This window comes from Akebia trifoliata, chromosome 3 (genome assembly GCF_017979445.1).
Source record: "Akebia trifoliata isolate Shusen 1 chromosome 3, ASM1797944v1, whole genome shotgun sequence".
Classification (NCBI taxonomy): domain Eukaryota; kingdom Viridiplantae; phylum Streptophyta; class Magnoliopsida; order Ranunculales; family Lardizabalaceae; genus Akebia; species Akebia trifoliata.
Genome location: NC_141377.1, coordinates 25,426,952 through 25,449,453, shown reverse-complemented (window position 1 = coordinate 25,449,453; position 22,502 = coordinate 25,426,952). Strand labels below are relative to the sequence as shown.

At 35.3% G+C, this 22,502-nt stretch overlaps 2 pseudogenes across 1 annotated transcript in view; both read right to left on the bottom strand.

Moving 5' to 3' along the window:
- Nucleotides 1-4,833: 4,833 nt before the first annotated feature.
- Nucleotides 4,834-22,502, bottom strand: part of LOC147406208 (uncharacterized) — a 31,650-nt pseudogene continuing 13,981 nt past the window's right edge. Inside the window, exons 6-12 of the transcript XR_015176352.1 lie at nt 8,252-8,338; nt 7,686-7,751; nt 7,500-7,596; nt 7,281-7,384; nt 7,033-7,108; nt 6,092-6,205; nt 4,834-5,385 (exon numbers count right to left, since the gene is read on the bottom strand). The product of XR_015176352.1 is annotated as an uncharacterized LOC147406208 (transcript). The remainder of the gene's footprint in view (nt 5,386-6,091; nt 6,206-7,032; nt 7,109-7,280; nt 7,385-7,499; nt 7,597-7,685; nt 7,752-8,251; nt 8,339-22,502) is intronic.
- LOC147406209 (large ribosomal subunit protein uL13y pseudogene) lies at nt 17,254-17,865 on the bottom strand (annotated as a pseudogene).

The following is a 22,502-nucleotide window of genomic DNA, read 5'->3' as shown; positions in this document are numbered from 1 at the left end:
AAATCAGCCCATTCCAAAACTTCTAATTTTTGGTGATGATGATCTCCTCACCGTAGAGATCATCCTCACCAAAAATCAGCCCATTCCAAAACTTCTAACTCATGTTTTGAAAAATGTTTTGCCAAAAAGTTAGCCATTGAACGGGACCCTATATATATATATATATATATATATATATATATATATATATATATATATATATTGTCGAACCACCTCTTTCCATTGTTTTCTTTGACCGAACCTAAGATTTTCCCTTTTTTTTTTCTTATTTAGTTTGTGGTTTATTAGGTGTAAGGATGTTGGAGGAATTAGGTTTTTATTTTGGTGTTGAGGGTTTATGCACTTGTAGGAGAAGATTTTTTTTCAATTTTTTATTATAAATCTTGGTTTTTGTTTATGTTTGGGCTTAAGTAAAAGGGTTTGAGATCGGCCAGGATTAATTAATTTTTTTCTTTGATTTTGAGAGGAAAATTTTTTTGATTGATTAAATTTTCCATGATTGGTTGAATTTTGAATTTATGATAGGTTTAATTGGTTTAACATTTTGAGTTGGTTATTAATTTTTTTAATTGGTTCGATTCGATCAATTCATTGTGTGGTTGATGTCAAGATTAAGGTTTAACTATTTAAAGATTTTACTATGTTAATTTTTTTTAATTTTAAATTTTGAATTAGGGTAAACTTTTTAATTTTTTTAATTTTCTGTTTCGAATTAAGGTTTCAATATTTAGATTACGGCTTAAATTTCATCATTCTGTATGATCAATGGGTGTCATTCCATGTAAATAGAAATCGTTATTTCTTATGAAAATTTTTAATTTTATTTGTAAAAGCCTCAGAGGTCTCTAACTTTTATTGATTTGCGTGATTATTGGCGAAAAACTTAGTTTTGTCTCGGAATCGTATTTTTCTAACAGAGCGAGGGTTCTAAGTGCGAGTTGAATGTCAGGGGTATTTTTGGTCATTTTTAAAAAAATTTCTAATTTTAACAAGAAGCTTTATTTGGTTCTGATGTTATTATTTTTAAGTCTTGAGGTTTCATTTTCCAAACTTTGCAAAGTCTCTACATTATTAAATACGTAATGATTCTAAGCGTATGTACTTACTAAATTGAGTGTAGAGGTGGCGATAATCCTAAGTGTGCAAAATTTTCTAAATTGAACATGCCAAAGTAAGATAAATGAATCATAGAAATCTAGGAACTCTTACGACTAAGTAGGAATTGGAAAAAATTGAGAGATAGCCTCTCACAAACTTTCGATTTATTTGCATTTTTTGCGTTCATCATTAAGAATTCACAACAATCGGATGCAAAATGAGATGTCTACAGATGTCCCTCTTTGACAGAGGGAATAAGCAAATTGAAAGCGCATCGACATATTTTTACTAAATAATAAAAAGTATCACACGATAAATTGAGAGATTTTCTGAGAATTAAGAGTCTCCACCTAATTTAGGTTTATGAATCACAAAATAACTTAAAAGCGGATTTGGATCAGTCTACGAGTAAGAAAAATGGGTAAAGGGTCAAATTATAGGTTTCGAAAGGTGTTTGGCACCGAACCCGTTCGATCGAGATGATCGATCTCTACTACGATCCAAGAAAATCCTATAGACAATGGGTAGAAGACTAAAGTCAAGCTAAAGTCCAATCATCATCATTTTATATCGAATTTGCCAAATGAATCCTATGGTTAAAGTTCCCCTAATATTCAAATGATTCCTCAAGTTCCACAAATGAAAAGGGTAAAAAGCCTAAATCTTGTTCAATGCCCAAAGGCTCACGTGATAAATTCTCATAAAATTTGATATTCAATTAAAATACCCTGTGCACAAGTAATTTCACACAATTTTACATCCATCATGGCATCTATGACTTCCAATTCACACATAATTTCCAAATTTATGAAATATGATCACGTGTAAAGTTTCCAAATCAATAAAATTCATATCACATGTAATTGCCAAATTGGTGAAATATGAATATGTGCAAAATTTTCAAATTAGTAAAATTCATATCACGCATAATTATCAAATCGGTAAAATATATGTAAACTTTCCAAATCAGTAAATTATAAACATATGTAAAATTGCTAAATTGAAAAATTATGAACATATACAAAATTTCTAAATTGAAAAATTATAAATATATCTATAATTTCTAAATTGGAAAATTCTAAACATATGTAAAATTTCTAAATTGAAAAATTATACATGCATCAAAATCAACAATATATGGATATAGGCATGATTTTTAAATTTCCAAAATAGTCGTCATGAATATTTACCAATTTACATTATTACATGGAATAATTATAATATGTTAGGATCTATTGAATTGAAATTTTTTTTATTCTTGTAGACATCCTAATTTGCATGAACCCATTAGAAAAATCCAATTTTTCTAGAATTGATTTCAATTAAAAGCTTGAAGCTCTTCAATAGACTTACGTTGCCACTTAACACATTTTTTTATGCTTACATGCATATATGCATCATCTCATATTGTTTTGCATAACCAAACATGTCCCTAATCCAATCTAATTGCATACTCACTTGTATAATCCTATCTAATTTCATACTCACTTCCATAATCCTATCCAATTTCATATCCACCTCTCTAATCCAAACCTACTCTTCATTAACCAATTCATTATCTATATTCTAACTAAATACTAAGCTCATATTCAAATCTAGTTCAAATATCCAAACCTAAACCATCCTAAGCTCATGACCCAAGTCTAAAACAAAGTCCATATCAAGTCCATTCTAAGCCCATGGTCTTACACCTTTTCCCAAAAAAAGACACATGGTGGTCTCTCATAAACTCCCCAATACTCAATGCTCTAACCTAATTGGAGGGTCAACTTCCTTGAAAAATTCTAAGAATGTCCTCCTCAAAAAGTATGGTCAAGCCAAAAAGACACTTTGATTTTTAGTAAAAATCCATAAAATTGGGATAATTTCCAATCGTACCCCCAAAATGTAAGAATCTTCAAATACATACATGAAACTCTTATATTAGTCTATTTTAAAAATATACATCCACTCTTACTTTATGAGTTATTTACAAATGAATCAAGATTTACTTTTTACTTACCACTTTACTTTTACACTCGTCACTCCCATACTCACTCTCCTATTAGTTAATATAAAAAATATACATTCAGCCTTACTTTATGAGTTATTTACAAATGAACTAAGGTCTACATTTTACCTACCATTTTGTCTTTACACATGTCTTCTATTCATCCTCGCAAAAGTACTTTTGTTATCTCACCTCTATTTACCAAAAAATCAAAGACCAAAAATACTTTTAAAGTTTCTTCTCACAAATTTCATATTTATCCTTATAAAAATAAAAATTTCAAAAAGAAATAACCTAAACCTCATGTCCATTCTCTTCATTTTTAGGATTGGACCACTTTATACCCAAAAGTTTTTTAAAAACTCTATAATTAACCTCATTTCCTATGAGTAATTCTTATTTTCACCCTCCCTCCTCATCTCTCAACTTCAAACTCCACCAAAATCCCTACTCACCTCTATAGCCTTCTCTCAATCCAACCTTCAACCAACACCTCCTAGCCTGTCTAACCATCTACCATTAACTAAAGCACTCAACTCTCAAGTTCACATCTCAAGCTCATTCAAGATTATCAAGGGACAAGGTGGGTTAGATTAGATTTTCATTTTCAAGCATTTGCATCTTTTACTTTTAACCCTCTATTTATTATATGTTTTAGAAATCCTTTAAGATGTAATATACACCATCGCCCACCTCTGGTAGGTTAGACTTTAGTTTAGCCAAAAAGGTGAGGGTTGAAGCCTTCTTTCCTCTACAATATAATTCATGCATCATATTGTATGCTATGCACCCACTCACATATGCTTGGTCACGATGAAAAAATGTGTCACCCTCTTGTTAGGGTTAAAACACTAAGTTTTTAACCTTACATGCATGTATTAAAGTTATGACATTAAAGGAATTCCATCATAGAGTCTCTCTAAAAGGTTCAAACCAACATTCATACTCATGAAAAAATAATGTAGACTATATAGGCCATCATTCTTTATAGGGTATTCTTAATGTCACATTAATATCACAATCCTTTTCAGGGGGAACATTTTCATTTATTGCACACACCACCTCTAACATACACTTTTATATTTTTTTATTAAGTTTTTTAAAAGATTGACCAAGTTTCAAGATAACCACCTTTGGTGGAAAGGACAGGGTGTCTAAGACCTTTTCCATCTTCTAATCGGATCTCCTTACTTAATTCTTAGGTAGACCATACTTTTTTCATGTATGAGAGTCACTACAATGATAAAATTAATTTCAAAATTATTTCAAGTGCCCATTCATACTTATTTCCAAAAAAGAATGGTGGCGACTCCAAATAACGTAGCGTTGAGGTTCCATGACGAACATTTCATGTCTACAATTTCTAAACATAAAGAATTACTAAGGTAGTTTGAATTACTCTAATCATAAAAAAATAAAAAATAAAATTCAAGCAACCTCAATTTCATAAGAAAAAATTGATTTTAACATGGATCATAAACTTGCAAAAACGATATAATTTCAAATATGCCCGTCAAATATTTTCTTGTAGAATTTTTTTTTTTTTTGACGACCCTGAACTATCAAATTATTGGAGAATGAACTTTAAAAAAAGTTAAAAAAATCCATAGAATATGACCGTCAAATTTGGAGGTTTAACAAACAATAGCACGATCCTCTAATTCATCAATCACAATAAACAAAATAATAATGAAAAAAATCAGAAAAATAAAAAATAAAAGAAAAATTATAAAACAAGCTCCAAATTAAACTAAACAACTCAAAATTCATATTATATATTGAAATTTCATTACTACAAGCTCTAATAGAAGCAATTGGGCACTAATAAATGAAATTGAGTCATATAATTGCTTAGAAATAAAACACAATCAGAAGCAAATGATTGTGATGCCTTTCATCTCTTATGGCTATCTTCATTAAAGAAACTTGGTTCAAGGATGATTTGCTTAAACTGTGGGTTATTGCTTTCACGTTGGACGTCAAGAAGACAAACAAAAACGCCAATTCTTGTTCTCTTTGTGGAAAGTCCTTTCCCTGAATGGATTCCTTGTTGGATCACATAACACGCCACCGTGAAAGAGCGTGGAAAGAATTTGATCCTGATACGCAAGAAGTTCTTCTAATGGAGGCGCCCAAGAAGACATTTGTCATGGACCCACAACAGCAAAAGCCTGTTCTCCCCATGTCAGATAATAATTTCAGCAAAGGTCCAGTATTGGTGACTGAGAAGAGCTCGCTCCGCATCAAATTCAAGTACTCAAAAGAAGTTATGCATTGGACTATTTCTAAGGTGCCGGCTGATTCACATAAAGAACACCATGACGTTGGAAAAGAAAAGAAGAAGATAGTAGTAATGAATCCAAAGAAGATAAAATAAATAAATTAAGAAGATAATAACGAGGCAATCATGATGTGGGACCAGTGGAAGAAGCTGCACTAATGAGGATTGTGCTCATATAATTGCTTTACTATTTTCATTCGTAGTGGATACTTTGCAATTTGTGTCGTGGTTTTTTCCCCATGGGGTTTTTCCACATTAAATCTTCGTCTCCTTTCTTCCTTTATTATGACTGGTCTCCACTTTTGATGTTTCCTTCTGGAAATCAAGGAAAAACTTAGCATACTCTTTGGGGGGGGGGGGGGAGGTTGCTCAAGGGTTGGGCATGGGCATTGCCAAGGCAGGCCATGGGCACAGCCAAGAGCAAGCATGTGGGCATGCCATCCACTCGGCCATTGAGCAAGCCATCCACTCGGCCATTGGGCATGCCGTCCGCTCGGCCATCCGTTCGGCCGTGTGGCAGTCCATCAGCTCGGCCATTGGGCAGGCCATAGTCCCAGCCATTGGATAAGATTGGATTAGATTTTGAGTATAATCTGACCTATTGACAACCATATCTCCAAATTGACTCATATATAAGATCCAAATCGAAGACATTGGCAGCTCTATGAAATTAGAACCTTTGGATTTCATATGAAAAGGAAATGAAAATAAAGGAATGGGACCTTTTCCTTGCTTCCGGCACAGCCAACCATGTAGCAACCAAAAAACTTGGCGAACTATCCAACGAGATTTCCCACTGATCCGGAAGCCGCTGATACCAACACTTTTTCCCCTTTCTTGGGTTTACATGCATTGAAAAAATCAGCATAAGCTGTAAGTTCACTGAACGCTGCCCAAAAGAAAAAGAAGATTATTATGAATCATAGAGATCACCATTTGAATTGTTGAGATTGATATCACATTCATCATCCATCTCTCACTGTATTAACATGAGTCATCGAGATCAACGATTCAAATTGTCGAGATGAACGATTTGAATGGTTGATCTCAACCATCTGATTTTTCAAATGAATAATAATAATAATAATAATAGTTTTATTTTATTTTATTAAAGGTACCTAAGTGATTTCCTCACTATAGCAATGTGTGTATAATTGTTGAATTGATACGTGCACACCTCTAGGATACTTTCTTGCCATATTAACAATGAAATCTTATAGAACAACTAGGTATATCTAGTTTTAGGTACGTTCCACATGTAGCTAAAACTGTCATAAAATTTCACTATGGAAAACTAATATCTTGATCCTTCAAAACAACAAGGAGGCCCAATTTTGACGTAGCATGATATAGGTTTGGGTATAGAATCGGTATGTGTATAAGTTTTGTGTTGCATATGGCACAGGCACACTTACAAAAAAAATAGCAATAAAAATATTAAAGCATAATCATCATCACCATCTTAATCATAGCCCTATTTCACCATTTATTTCTATTTTGAGCAAAATGTATAACATGCATCTTATACAATCCTATCCCAGAACCAGACAAAACATGATATTTGGATCTGGGGCAGGTAAGTCTACCACTTGGGCCATACTCATATCCAATATCCTCATATCCAAGTAATCAAAAGAGAACTTTTTAATAAAGAAAGCCATACCTTCACCATGGAGACCTACAATGGGCTCATTAAGCCCGTCAATCTTCACCAAATCTTTGTGTACAAGAAGTGTTTCCTGACAATACCAAGGTGAACAACACCGAGTGTTATTATCTCACAAAAAGTGGAGAGTAATTACTAATAGCATATATTAGTCATAAATAAAAAGCCAAATCTGCAATATGTAAAATCCTGTTCATAACAGTATCATCTAACATATCAGTCAAAAGAATGTATAAAGGAATTACCATTGCATTGCAGGCGGCAGGATAGTCTATCTTTGCATCCAAAACAATGCATTTGGCCATATCAATGTTAGCTGACTTATCAACATAAACATGGCAAATACCATCTACACAGTAGACATTGCAAATTATAACTCTCATAGAAAATGTATCATATATCAAAATCGAAGCTTGTGTGGACAACATAATTATAAATAGAATTCCTAACATATTTTAGGTTACCAGCATGACCAAGAACGGGAGTTTTTGTTGACTCCTTGATTTGCGAAACAAGTTTGTTACTGCCTCTTGGTATCACAAGATCTATCACATCATCAAGCTGGGGCAGAGCATATATTGAGTTAAACATCAATGTGTTATGAATAATTCCAAGCACATATTCCTGAATTCCTTAATGACATTACCCACCTTAAGCAGATCAGGAATCTCATCTCTTGAAGTCACTAGTCCAATAAGCTTTTCACCAACTGTATCCGGGATGGACTCAGTAAAAACGTATTAAATAGGAGATTGATAACTTTTGTACCAATTGTTCTAATAAACAATCTAGTAGATTTAGAATTTATCGAAACATGGATAGGAGCACAATTAATTACTAGTTTTACTTTAGATTTATGATCAAGGTGATCCACAGATTTATGCAATGCAGACCGATAGAATGGAAACATGATGTGACCAACACCATAAGAGCAAAGATACATAACTAGCAATAACTGAAGATAGAGTAGCCACCTAACATAAGTATACTTCACACAACCATTCTCAGTTAGCTTCCAATAGACATAAATGGTTTATCTTTCTTTTACATGCAACATACATTGAATCAACCAAACATTTAATCAAAATAGGTGTGAAGGTCTAGACCACAACGATTTTTCTATGAACTAATGACAATCTTTCATCTATTAAAAATTTTAATATAACAATGACAACTAATTAATAGCATAAATGAAAATTGTGAAAATAAGAGTACCTTTTCCGAAGGACATATCTACAGCTGGAATTCCAATGTGTTGAACAAAAGGTGAATAATTTGATCCTCCACCACCTAATCTCCCAATCTTTCACACCAAGAATGTTTGGTATCATTAGCGATTTCAACTTATTTAATAAGCTACCAGGTTCATTTTTTAAGTTAATCATTCGTGAGTATTTAGTTTATGTGAGCAAAATAAAAAGATGCAGGAGTTGAGTTAGTTGGTTATGTTCAGAACAAAATCACCAAGTCGAAGTATGGGTTTAAAACGGCAAGGAAAAATTTCGGAAAAAAGGGAAGTAAGAAAAAAAAAAAAGGGATAAAATATAGAAATTTTTTTAAATATAATGAACAAGGTGAATATAATATAAATACATTAGATACTTACCTAAGTTTTCAATATATTTTTGAGTAAAAACTATAAACGCACACTATGAATATCTATGACATGATAACATATTTCTGAAAGCGCCCTCGATCCGCGGAGTGCGCGGATCCGCTTTTGACCCTTGAGGTTTGGGAGTCGCCACCTAGTTGTTATGGTTTAGGAACCAAATTGACTCTAAAAAAAAGCAAACTAATCTACGAAAGAGAAAAAGAGTCCGGGGATCACGTTACGGGGTTGGAAGGTGTTAGGTACCAACCCCGCCCGGCCAAAGCCGGTCTCTACTAACTTCCCAAATATATCACATTGCTAAAAACCTAGATAAAAATAAAAATAAAAAAATTTCATACCTTTCCGATAGCAAGAATTTTGATCTCTCAAATCTGACAAAAAGAGCTCCTTGTACTGTACTCCCTTGCTTCGTTCTGTCTCCGGATTTGACTTCGGATCTCCTAGATCAAGGTATCTCCTTGTTTCTGAATCTGAACTCTTCAAATTTATTGTGGATTTAGGGGTGTTTTTGGAGGGATTTTAGGTGTTTTCTAGACTAAAATTGAAGGGGGGATGTTAGGTAAGGAGTTGGGACTCCAAAACTAGGGTTTATGGGGGGCTATGGGGGCTTCTAGACCTACTTGTCTTAGGGTTTTATGATTTGATACGAAAATAGGGTGTGAGCACCTCTATTTATAGATGTTTTTTAGGATTGATTTGGATAGAGTTAGTGTTTAATTAGAGATCTTTTAATTAGAATTGTGTTTTAGTTAAAATTGTTTTAGGTAGAATTGTGTTTTAATTAGAATTGTTTTAGGTAGAATTGTTTTTAAGTTAGAACTCTATTAGATAGAGTTATTATTTAATTAGAATTCTATTATGACTTTTGGTCTTATTTGATTGACTTTTAATATTTTGACTTTAGTCTTAATTGATTGACTTTTAATATCTTGACTTCAGTCTTGCTTGATTGACTTTAATTTTGACTTCAGTTTCACTTAATTGACTTTAATACCTTGACTTCAGTCTTGCTTGATTTACTTTTAATTTTTGGAGAACCCCCTTCCATTATTTCTTTAATTCTTTGGACCCCCAAATGGAGGGGTCCTTAAAGAAATATCTCACGAACCCTCAACAATTTTGCCTGAGAGTCCGATTAATCGATTTTTTAGGTTCAAAATTTTAAATTAATTTCATTAATATTTCACTTTAATTATTTAATGTTTTATTTATTAATTTCGAATTTTTTAATTATGAAAATTGTGAAATTACCGTTTTGCCCCCGGAGAGGACTTTTCACGTTTTAAGTCGGTTTTTAATGTTCTAGGATGTTTTAGAATCGATTTTTCGTAAGGAATTCAATGGAAATATTATTTTGTGTTATTTATGAAATTTTTTGTGTGAAATGGTCGTGAACTTTATGAGGGGCATTTTCGTAATTTTGTCGAATTCTGTGAAAATTGGCGAAATGATTTATTTGGTTTCGATTTGTTGTTTTATGTGTTTGAATGAGTTTTCCTAAGCGTAACGTAGGCTCTAGGGTTGTTTTGAGGTTAGGGGTATTTTTGGTAATTTGATAGTTTTTAGTGATTTTTATCGTGAAGCTTCTTTTTGATTTGCAAGATGATGATTTCTATGTTTCTGGGTCGTATTTACCTAGCGCAGCGTGGTTTCTAAGTTTTGTCAGTTCGAGATACCTCATCCGGATTTCTGAAACATATCTGGTAACAAAATAAAGCAATGGAATACACATCCATCATTGGGAATCATTGCAATCGGGTTGACGAGTTGATTAATCAGGCGGATGCAAAAATGGGGTGTCTACAGATGCCCCTCTTTAGCAGAGGGTTGAAGCAAACTAAATAGCAAATCTATTTTGGTAGATAGTACGATATCCGAATGCCAAAGCTAGTGACAGTTCATTTTGCAGCCTGATTTAACAATTCGTCAGGGTGTTCGGATCCTTGAGCGTAAAACTCTCCCCGAACTAAAAGGTTGTCAGGTCCTCGAGCGTGAGCTCTCACTGACAGTGTCAGATCCTCGAATTTTAGAAAATTCTCCCTGACTAATGCAAAAGTGCACGTGTGTGTAATGGTGTGATGCTATGTGAAACTGAGTAAAAATGTGCCAGGTCCTAGAGATCTTCTCTCACTGATAATAATGATTCAAAATTGAGATGCACTTATGCAACGAAAACAATCATAGCAAGGTTTAACAAAGGTAATTGGAGTTATAACATTGTAGGAACTTCGTTAAATCCTATTTGAAATTCTTTTTGGAGTTCGAAAAAGTTTGAGTCTCATTTATCGGACTGAAGCCTATTGTAGCCAAGCTTCTCAGGCTAAGGAACTTAAAAAATCCTATTAATTCAATATGATTTCAAACAAAGCTGGAGTCTCATTTCTCGGACTCTAGCTAAGGTTTACAGGAACTTAAACAATCCTATTAAAATTGGAGTCTCGTTTCTCGGACTCGAACTAAGGTTAATAGCCACTTCAAAAAGCCTATGATTCAAAACATTGGAGTCTCGTTTCTCGGACTCGAATTTAGGTTTATAGGCACTTCAAAAAGCCTATATATTATTCAAAAATTGGAGTCTCGTTTCTCGGACTCGAACTTAGGTTAATAGGCACTTCAAAAAGCCTATTCATTCTATGATTCAAAAAGTTGGAGTCTCGTTTCTCGGACTCGAACTTAGGTTTGTAGGCACTTCAAAAAGTCTATTCATTCTATGATTCAAAAAGTTGGAGTCTCGTTTCTCGGACTCGAACTTAGGTTTGTAGGCACTTCAAAAAGCCTATTCATTCTATGATTCAAAAAGTTGGAGTCTCGTTTCTCAGACTCGAACTTGGGTTTGTAGGCACTTCAAAAAGCCTATTCATTCTATGATTCAAAAAGTTGGAATCTCGTTTCTCGGACTCGAACTTAGGTTTGTAGGTACTTCAAAAAGCCTATTCATTCTATGATTCAACAAGTTGGAGTCTCGTTTCTCGGACTTGAACTTAGGTTTGTAGGCACTTCAAAAAGCATATTCATTCTATGATTCAAAAAGTTGGAATCTCACTTCTCAGACTCGAACTTACTAAGCCATGTTTCTCGAGCTTAGATTTATAGGAACTTAAACAATCCTATTAATTCATTCTATGATTTAAAATCGAGCTCAAAGTTTGAAAGATCAGGCATTTATTGGCTTATCATGTATCTGGATTCGTAATTATCATTGGGCTTCGCCGAACTTTTAAACTTTTGTATGATTTTCTTTTTATCATGTGATTAAAAATAAAAACTTTGGAATTAAATGACCTTCAAAAATGCCCCTAGTTTCAAGGTTGGCTTTAACTGGAACTTGACTACGAGACAGATAGAATGGATTACGCTTGAAAAATATGGACTCTGATGTATGACAGATAGAAGAACTGACATTCTCTTACATTTAAGACTCTTAAGATTATAATATGTGCAATAAAGAATTGATCATTATTTTTGAGAAATACTTGAGTTGGACTTAAAAATCTTGATAAATATTAGAATAGAAAATCTTCATCTTCAAAGTGGTTGATGATTCTACATCTTCCATTAGCGAACACTTGAACAAGTAAACATACTTTTGAAGATCCTACAATGTTCAAGATGACTTTTGATTTTTTCGACTTCAATATTGTCTTTGTCGGATGTGAGCTCTTGGCTAAAAGACAAATATCGTGGCTTGAATGGTTCTGCAGTGTCTGCACAAGCTTCCTTCTGAATTTTTCTTCTTGACGGGACCTTTCCTCCCATTTGATGATGTCCTAATTTTTGCCTAGATCGCCTCTTTAGGTTTTCAATCTAGCGGGCTTTATTTTTCTTTTTCTGATGATGCCTTGATTTTTGCCTAGGTCGCATTTTCAGGTTTTCAACCTAGCAGACTTTCTTTTTTATGGTTATGCCCTAAATTTTGCCTAAGCCGCCTTTTCAAGTTTTCGACTTAGTGGGCTTCTCTTTTTTTTCTTGATGATCTTGTATAACCAACTCGACAACTTCTCAGTTCCCTGCACCTTAACCTAGTCAATTAGCATTCAGGAGGACTTAATAGGTGGGTTTAGGATATGGTTTAGAAAGAAAAGATATAAGGCTCAACTTCCCAAAATACCCCTAGTTTGATATTCTTTTTTTTCTGTCAATTATTTTGATTTTTTTTAAAGGCTGCGAGGGGCTAAAGAAGGTTATCTTCATCTTGGTAAGACAGGAAAATGGTTCGACCAAAGAAGGCCTCCTTTTGTGAATGCTGCTTAACTTGGTCAAAGTTTCAGGAATTCGATATCTGGATTACTTTGTCAACTAAGATTTTCTTTTGGAGAATGAATATTCTTCAGTCTTCTTCTGAGAAGGAGTAATCTTCAGTCTTCTTCTACAGAGTTGAGTGAGACTGAGTTTTTTGTATTTGACATTAACTTGTTCAACTATTTCCAAACTTCAAAAGAAATCTCATATTCTTTTGTGAATGAGAACTTTCTTCACTTGAGTGAAAAAATATGGTAGATCCACTTGTAAGTTTTAGCATTTTTGTTGATGCTTTCAGCTATATCATCTTTGATCGATAATCTTTGACTTTGAAATCACTCTTGACTTGATCTATGTTTTTGTGTAATTCATCTATATATCTTATGAGATCATGCAAGGAATATTGTTGAATTTCTCAAGTAAGTTTACTATTCTCTCATGTTCTCTTGAGGATAATGTATCACCAATTTGCACTTCTTGAGTGTACTCTTTAATTCCAATATTTATTAAGTTTAGTTAGTGAGCTTTAAGTCATTTCTCATGTTAAATCTTATATTCAAATCATTATTGCACGTATGATAATCAAAAGCTTCTTTATTTATTGGAATTGAAAAGAACATAGATTGACAAACCTTACTAAAACCCAAAAATAAAGATGACTAACTGAATTTAAAGACTGACGCAACTAAAGCTAAAAAAAAACTAAGACGACATCATTATGAATGGAGGGACGTAATTTTAGAGTCTATGCCACTTCAGTTATCTTCGATGGATGACTTGAACTTGCCTGCTTTTACTATCTCTTCATATTCCTGTCACATGCGGGACAACCCATTGCTTCAATAATTTCTCTGTTCTTTAGTCCTGTCAGTGCCTTAGGGTAGTTGTGCTCATTCTGGCATGGAGTAAATGTACTGTTAAGACCCATTGGGTGAATAAAGGAAACTGGGTCAACTGATTCGGGTTTGGATATTGATATTAGGTTCATAGTAGGAGGGGGTTGATTTTGAAAGGTAGGCAAAGGGTTAGTCTTAACATTGGGAGTAGTAGGAGTGGGTATGGTGACTTTTCCTTGCTCAATAAGATCTTGGATAGCATGTCGGAGAGTAATACACCTGTCAAGAATATGACCAGGCATCTGATGGAATTCACAGAATTACCCATTATCCATGTTTGGGGGAAGAGGATTAGGTAAAGGCTTAGGTTGTAAAGGTGTCAGCAATCCCCTTTTCATCAATTTTTGATAAGCAACACTAAGGGACATTCCAAGATTGGCAAACTGTCTCCTAGGCTTAGCTTGTGAAGGCTGAGTAGCTTGTGGAGATAGTGCGAAGGAGGTGTTGGCCACTTGTAAGGAATTGACATTAGGTTTGAAATGTTTGAGTTTTGACTCAGACGAGTTACCAAAAAGTCCCGAAGAGTAAGCATCTTCAACTTGATTTCCAGCCTCAAGGAGGGATTGAAAAGTAGGCAAGTATTGAGGCATCAAGTACTTGGCATAATTTGGAGTGAGATTCCTGAGAATAATCTTGACTTGTTCCTTCTCTTGAGGTCGGTCCCACAGTTGAGCGGCTTTAGCTCTCCATCGAGCAATGAACTCAGTGAAAGTTTCTCCGGGTTTCTGTTTAGTAGTTTCTAGGTCTCTTCTTGTAAGTTCAATATTTGTGTTGAATGAGTACCGACCAATAAACTCCTTCATCAATACATGCCATATTCTTACCCGAGATGAGTCCAATGACATTAACCAGCGTAGTGCAGGACCTGTCAGGGTTCTTTGAAAAAGTTGAGCCATCTGTTCTTCACTTAAACCCTGAGATTGCATTATGCCGACATATACTTTTAAGTGAGTCCTAGGGCATCCAATACCGTCAAACTTCTCCATATCAGGCATTGTGAACTTTTCTGGTAGACGGACCGTGGGAAACAAGGTCATTGACCCTAATCCAAGAGTAAGATCATCAGGGTCTTTGATGTTCTTCAAAGCAGTTTCAACTTTAGTTATTCGATGAGCTAGGACAGGGTCGCCGTGTAACTGATCATCTTCTTGGTTTTCAACGAGGTCAAATACATCCTGAGGTTTTATAGCTTTATCTTTTCCCTTTTCAATTTTCAGGGATTCAATTTGTGTTTGGACAGAGGCAATAATCTGGGCTTGAAAAGATTCTAAAATCTGACGGAGCGCAGCTTCATCCATGGTACTCGTTTCTTCTTGTGGCAATGACTGACTACTTGGCAGTGGTACTCTAGAAAGACGACTCTTTTCACGGACCCAAAGTGATACAGATGGAGGTTTAGAACGTTTAGGACCAATTATCACCTGATTGGAAGTAAACCAAGGTTAACCATTGACTCTAAAGGTTTGACTCTTAACCACATGATTAAAGTTTTGACATAAAATAGTCCAAGTCTGACGGAAAATAGAATCCAAATGCACCATAAGTCTATAGTGACCAAGAAAGTGAGAAAGGTTAGATGCGGGTTTACCCCTGATTGGGATTGAACCTTTGATTAGATAAATTAATTTGATCTTAAGATCGAATCTTTTTAGATAAAGTGGTCTGGATCTTTAAAAGTGAAACCAATTAGTCCAACTGATTTGGTATTGATCAGTTTGATCTATTTGTCCATTGGGTCAACTGGTTTAAGTGGTTCAAATTAATCAGTACATTTCACCGATTGGGTAGGACCGACATTGCGGGTTTTGTTTGTTTATTCTGGATCGGTCTGCCCACCTACCTGTTGGTTGGATTGAATAAAGCAACCTAGGAACACCCATAGTCAATTCGGGTCGTGACTTATAGGAAGGCTTCTAGACTCTAGGTTTACTACGTGCAATGCATTTTTATCTAACCACCCTTGCCCAAGCATACCTATATACCTTTCGATACGTGGTGACTTGGTTTGATATACCGTATAGGTGATAATCTAAACCTCAATTCATTTCTCTGAAGCCAAAAACAGCCAGTTCGATCTCCAGTTGAGAGGTGGCACACAATGCTGAGAAAGGGCCCACTTAAATACCTCTCGTCTAGAATAGACGTAGTCTATCCCCCTCGTACAGTAGGGTACAGCGGGGCAAGATTTTGCTTAGGCACCGGTTTTGACCAAGACGTGCAATTGATATACTTAGACTATCTTTCATACCTACGGGTACGAGTCAAGAGTTGTAGCTTTCATAAATGGTTTGGCATCCCACGAGGGGACCGACCACGTACTAGTACTACGTTGGCAATCGGGACATGTGACTGTGTGGCTCACAATAGGTAAAAGGCTCAGGTCGCTCCAGCCTGGGTGTATCAACATACTTCTCAGAATCACCTGATCAGATGGTATTGATACCCCAGTTTGATATACCCTAAGGTACGTTACTGGAGTTGTGATTTTCATGAATGACGTCGCATCTCCGAAGAGACCGGGCCACGCACTAGTGCCAAGTTGGCTATATGGGACGTGTAAGTGCTCAAAACAGTAAACGTGCATGTGGTGTGTGCAAAACAGGGTGGGGTGTGCCCGGGGCATTTTTCAAACAAATGGGCCCATGGCCCTGATGATACCATCATACATTGGATTATATAGAAATTTAATCAAAACCAAAACCATTCAAATCATATGAATATTCAATCAAGATCACATTATTCCAATCACATAAGCACATTAAGCATATCAATGTTAGAAGCAAGCATCATTTCCTTATGTATTCCAATCAAGGATTATTTTGAGTGACCCTAAGTAAATTGAGATTCCAAATAACATTGTACTAAAAATGGGATGAAGACTTTTAAAAAATAAAAATAAAAATCAAATAACCCTTTTTTAAAAGAAAAAAAATTAAAAAAAAAATTAAAAAATTAAAATCCTAAAAAAAACAAGAAGTGAGTTGTTATTACCATACCAACTTCTACCAATGTCACCCCAATGTAAATCACGTAGTTACTATAATTAATGTAACATTATAAAAATTGGTGTGCCGATAAAAAGAAATTTCTTTGACCATGGAGAGGGCAACCAATAATTCTCTCATTTCTTATTATCACGTGGTGAGGTCAATGACCGTTAGTAAGAAAGAAACCTCACTAAGCTAGTGAGAAAAGCAAACCACCATTTTTTCATATCCAAATGCAACAATGAATCTGTCAAAAAAAAAAAAAATTATAAAAAATATGTGTTGCTTCCACGTGGGGGAGATCAAAAGCCTTTAGTTAGATCTGAAATCTTGTTAAATTGGTGAGGATAGCCTCACTCCTTTTGCTGAAAATTGACTTTCTCATATATGAGGAATCATATAAAGTTGTTTTTTTTTTAGTAATAAATTTTATAAAACAGTGAGCTTTCTGTGATGAAGGTTAAACAAGCATGCCAAAATATTAATTTTAAAATAAAACAAGGTGGGACCAGGCATTATTGGTAAAATAAAAAACTTTATAAAACCTTTTTTTTCACTTGCTGGCAGCACACACGTTTTAAAAAAAACTCTCCTACCCTTTCTTCTTCTTCAAGTTCCTTAATGGTGTAATGATGGTCACTTCCAACCTCAGATGAAAGCTTGCCCAATGAACAATATTTATGTTCAGGTTGAAGCCTCAAAGCCTTGTGAGCATCAGGGATGACCATCCTCTTAGTTTTGTTATAAGGAGGTGGGACCCCTCATGAACTCTTAACCGATTAAGAACCGCCGCTCCACGCTTCGTCTTATGAAGGATCACCCCTTGGATGGTTCTCTAGAGAATCTCAACAGGAGCACGAAAATGGAGTTGGCCATGAGAGGGTTTGGTGTTCATTCTCTTCCTCAAGAACCGAAGATACTTCATCTTTTGTCGAACCAAAGCATATGAAAAACAGACCTCTCCGTATCGAACCACCACAACTTTCTGCCCATTGATGAGCTCCTTGGCTACAATGGAGGCTAATCGGCCAAGCACGTGGTGGCGAGCGTCAACCACCACTCTTCAATCGCAAATTCCTGAACTTGAAACCATGATCAATATCGACTGCCAGGAGAGATGCGACTCTGTGTTTCGATCTCTTCGTCCCCTTTTTGGTTTTTTTTTTTTGTCAATGATTCGAACAATGAACACCACAAAGCTGGTTCTCTCTCTCTCTCTCTCTCTCTCTCTCTCTTTGCTATTGTCTCTTCTTCCATGGGAGAAGAAGACAGGAAGAGAAATTTTCTCTTCTTACTAGCGGCACACCCTTTTAAAAACAATTGTTGCTGTGTTGCTAAGAGCACGCCCTTTGGGCAAATTTTTTTAATTTTTTTTTTAAATAAAAAAAAACCAACAAACCTAAAAAAAGAATTACTTATTGATGTTGCTTTCAGAATGTCTCTTACGCAAATTTTTTTTTTTTTTTTAAAGAAAAAGATGATAAAAAACGCAAGCACAATTTAAAAGAAAAACTCTTTACCAGCCACACACCATTCTGTCACGCACATATTCAAACTAATAAAAAAAGCTTCTTTGCTAACCACACCACGTGTAAAAATTCTTATCTGTTGCTAACAGCGAGCCAAAAAAAAAAAAAAAATCTATCTTTTTTTCAAAAAATCAGATATAGTTACCTCAAAAATAATTTTAAAAAAATAATAAATAAATAAAAATATATTTATTTATTTACTTTTTTAAATCTTCATGGTTCAACAACCATCATTCCATATTTAATAAAACTAACCTCTTGAATTATTTAAGGTCATCCAAAGTGACCCTCGATTGAACCATAATTTTTCAGAATATCATATTCAAAATCCAATCACATGATGCCGCAAGAACAAAAATAAGAGAATCTAAAGAAAATAAATAAATAATTAATTAAACGCAATAAAATAAAAACTAGGTCCATTTGGCAATATACCCATACTTGGGGCTTTTCAAGTTTGATCCTCAATGTCCCCAGTGGAGTCGCCACTGAAAGCGCCCTCGATCCGCGGGGTGCACGGATCCGCTTTTGACCCTTGAGGTTTGGGAGTCGCCACCTACTTGTTATGGTCTAGGAACCAAATTGACTCTAAAAAAAACAAACTAATCTACGAAAGAGAAAAAGAGTCCGGGGATCACGTTACGGGGTTGGAAGGTGTTAGGCACCAACCCCGCCCGGCCAAAGCCGGTCTCTACTAACTTCCCAAATATATCACATTGCTAAAAACCTAGATAAAAAAAAAAAAAAAAAATTTCATACCTTTCCGATAGCAAGGATTTTGCTCCCTCAGATCTGACAAAAAGAGCTCCTTGTACTGTACTCCCTTGCTTCGTTCTGTCTCCGGATTTGATTTCGGATCTCCTAGATCAAGGTATCTCCTTGTTTCTGAATCTGAACTCTTCAAATTTATTGTGGATTTAGGGGTGTTTTTGGAGGGATTTTAGGTGTTTTCTAGACTAAAATTGAAGGGGGGATGTTAGGTAAGGAGTTGGGACTCCAAAACTAGGGTTTATGGGGGGCTATGGGGGCTTCTAGACCTACTTATCTTAGGGTTTTATGATTTGATACGAAAATAGGGTGTGAGCACCTCTATTTATAGATGTTTTTTAGGATTGATTTGGATAGAATTAGTGTTTAATTAGAGATCTTTTAATTAGAGTTGTGTTTTAGTTAAAATTGTTTTAGGTAGAATTGTGTTTTAATTAGAATTGTTTTAGGTAGAATTATTTTTAAGTTAGAACTCTATTAGATAGAGTTATTATTTAATTAGAATTCTATTATGACTTTTGGTCTTATTTGATTGACTTTTAATATTTTGACTTTAGTCTTAATTGATTGACTTTTAATATCTTGACTTCAGTCTTGCTTGATTGACTTTAATTTTGACTTCAATTTCACTTAATTGACTTTAATACCTTGACTTCAGTCTTGCTTGATTTACTTTTAATTTTTGGAGAACCCCCTTCAATTATTTCTTTAATTCTTTGGACCCCCAAATGGAGGGGTCCTTAAAGAAATATCTCACGAACCCTCAACAATTTTGCCTGAGAGTCCGATTAATCGATTTTTTAGGTTCAAAATTTTAAATTAATTTCATTAATGTTTCACTTTAATTATTTAATGTTTTATTTATTAATTTCGAATTTTTTAATTATGAAAATTGTGAAATTATCGTTTTGCCCCCCGGAAAGGACTTTTCACGTTTTAAGTCGGTTTTTAATGTTCTAGGATGTTTTAGAATTGATTTTTTGTAAGGAATTCAATGAAAAATATTATTTTGTGTTATTTATAAAATTTTTTGTGTGAAATGGTCGTGAACTTTATGAGGGGCATTTTCGTAATTTTGTCGAATTCTGTGAAAATTGGCGAAATGATTTATTTGGTTTCGATTTGTTGTTTTGTGTGTTTGAATGAGTTTTCCTAAGCGTAACGTAGGCTCTAGGGTTGTTTTGAGGTTAGGGGTATTTTGGTAATTTGATTGTTTTTAGTGATTTTTATCGTGAAGCTTCTTTTTGATTTGCAAGATGATGATTTCTATGTTTTTGGGGTCGTATTTACCTAGCGTAGCGTGGTTTCTAAGTTTTGTCAGTTCGAGATACCTCATCCGGATTTCTGAAACATATCTGGTGTAGACATGTGATTTCCTCATTACGACGGTCACATCTACTATGATTTGGAGTCGCCACCATTCATATTGTAAGTGGGTGTGAATGGTCACCCGATGTGCCTTTTTTGAAAAAGTGACATTTTGGCATTTTAGTGACTCACGTGGATAAGGTACGGATCAAACCTTAAGATCCGGGGTAAGCGGCTCGGTTGGAGAAAAGGGAAGGTGTTAGGCACCCTTTTCTCCCCACTAAATAGTGGTAACCTCAACTCAACTCGGTCATTTGATTAAAAAAAATACGAAAAATGATGTGCCACGTGTTGTGCATTTGTACCCTAGATAGGGGTTCATTTTCGGCTTGATCATAGGGTCATTCCATTGATGGAAATAACCCTTATAGACCTTTAGCCTTGGGGTCCATTCATCCTAAAAAATAAAATGAAGGGGAGAGGGGTGATAGAAGAGGGAGAAGGAGAGGATGTAGAAGAGAGAGGGGGGGTTGCCTTGAACCCACCTTGTATCTTCTTTCTTCTTTTCTTCTTCTTTGAGTCTTCTTGAGTCCTTAGTATTTTAAGCAAATACAACTTTTTTTTTTGTTGGTTGAAGGAGTAAAGAAGAGATGATGAGTATGTGATTTTTTTTTATGAGACTTGGGGAGGATTAGTGTGAGGGAATTGATGAGGATTTTCTTAGTGAGAGGGGTGATAGTTGTTAGTAGAGAGAGAGTTGGGGAGAAACTTTGTAGTGAAAGTTGGGGGCCATTTTTGGGAAGAGGAGGAGGGTATTTATAGATATTGAGGAGTTATTTTAGGGATATAATGGGGTGAAGTGAAGAAAAAGGGTAGAATGGTTATGAGTTTGAGAGAGAAGTGGGTGTAATTTAGAGGAGATTGGAGGGTATTTAGGTAAGGAGGGTTAAATGGGTGAGTTTTGACCCAAATGGTTTGGATCCTACCCAACCCATTTGGGTGGAGTGTTTGGTGAGGTAAGTTTAAGATGGTGGTTGTGATTTGATTTAAGAGCATGGAGGATTTAAAGAGGTGGTTGATGATATTTTGGGAGGGTGAGGGAGATGATGCCATGTGTTAAGGTGGGTGGAAATGAAGGGTTGGGATAGGTTGATGGGAGAGGTTGAGTGTTTGACTTGAGAGGATGGTGTAGGTTTAGGTTGTAGATGTAGGTTTTATAGGGAATGATGAGGGTAGATTAGGGTAGGTATAGGTTAGGGGTGTGGGTAGATGTGTTTGATTTGAGAGAAAAAGTGATGGGTTGATGTGTGGGTAGATGGGATTTAAAGCAAATTAATGGGGTAGGTAGTTGGGTGAGGGAGGTGAGATGGGGTGATGACATGTGTCATCTTTGATTATCAAGATGGTGATTGGTTGATGTGGGTAGTGGTTGATGGGTTAGGGTTGTGGGTTGGATATGAATTGGATATGGATTTGGGCTTAGAGGCTTTGGAGTGTTTTGGGCTTGGGTTATGAAATGGTTTTGAATTTTAGGAATTGGTTGGGGGTTATTTTGGAATGGATTTTGAGGGTATAGGTTGGTTTTAGATTTTGGTTGATGTGGATTGATTTTAAGTTAGGGGTAAGATGAGAAATCGATTTAGGAAAGTGTTGAGGGCTCATGGGCCTTAGGTGGGCCTATGGTTTTTTGCGGATTCGGAGGCGGAGCGATGGTAGTAGAGGAGGGGTAGACATCCCAAGTCTCACATTTTTTATTTTTTTATTTTTTTAGATTTTTGCAATCATTAGTTTGATCAAAAATGCCACGTGTTGGCGAATCGGGCTTTTTAGGCCCGTTGGTGAAATTTACCGAAAATTTGGCGTTTTTTATTTTGGAAGCGGAGCGGTGAATATTGGGAAGACGTAAGGTAGGCCGAGTCCTTTTGGTGGGTCTCCTAAACCATTGAGAGGTCTTAGGGGCCTCGGGTTGGTAAAAATGTCACTTTTCAATGACTTAGGCTTTTAAGGCCCGTTGGCCCATTTATTTAGAAAATCGATATTTTTGGGCCCTTTCGAGAAGTGGCCCGTTCAAATTGAGGTGTCTACATCTGGTAACAAAATAAAGCAATGGAATACACATCCATCA